The following is a 756-nucleotide window of genomic DNA, read 5'->3' on the forward strand; positions in this document are numbered from 1 at the left end:
AAACACCCATGAAACCACCAGTATCAGGATTCCTCGCAGAAGCAATAATGCAGAGACTCGAACCAACTGCCCTTCCAACGATCCAACCCAAACTTTGGGTCCGCTACAGTGATGACACTTTTGTCAGCACAAAATGAAACAAATTAGAAGAATCCTACAACACCATCAACAATCTCCTTACTGGCATAAAATTCGCAAAAGAGGAGAACAACAACAAAGTGCCATTTCTAGATGTCACAGGAGATCGAACAGTCAATGGTAAATTCAAAACAGCCTCTACAGGAAAACAACGCACATGAACCAAGAACTTAACTACAGAAGCAATCATCCCGACACATGCAAACAAATCTCAATCAGGGCATTATTTCAACAAGCCACGACACACTGCAGCATCCAGGAACTGCGTAGATCAATAAATAACTGCACAGCACATTTAAGAAGAACGGGCAACCTATAAACGCCCAGAAAGTTGCTTCCCTGACCGGGAATCGAACCCGGGCCCCGGCAGTGAAAGCGCCGAATCCGAACCACTAGACTACCAGGGAGACAGGAATGCAGGCTGACAACTCCTCTGAAAATTTCTTCCCTGCCCGGAAATCGAATCTGTGGAATGGTGAACAGAGCCGACGTTTTGAGTGTGCTACGGTTTTTGTTCAGAACTCGAGTTTCCTGCATGGCAATAAATTCCCAGACGTGAGAAAACGTGGCTTTATTGGGACGGGTTTTGTGAAGTTTGAGCATAATGCAACCAACAGG

The 756-nt window shown here is 45.5% G+C and overlaps 1 non-coding gene across 1 annotated transcript; it reads right to left on the minus strand.

Annotated features, from left to right (window-relative positions):
* Positions 1 to 473: 473 nt before the first annotated feature.
* On the minus strand, positions 474 to 545 carry trnae-uuc (transfer RNA glutamic acid (anticodon UUC)). The gene has a single exon. It is a non-coding gene; the product is annotated as a tRNA-Glu (tRNA).
* Positions 546 to 756: the final 211 nt, after the last annotated feature.

Source organism: Chiloscyllium plagiosum, unplaced genomic scaffold (genome assembly GCF_037043375.1).
Source record: "Chiloscyllium plagiosum isolate Xiang-an unplaced genomic scaffold, Cpla_swu_hap1 HiC_scaffold_27, whole genome shotgun sequence".
NCBI lineage: Eukaryota > Metazoa > Chordata > Chondrichthyes > Orectolobiformes > Hemiscylliidae > Chiloscyllium > Chiloscyllium plagiosum.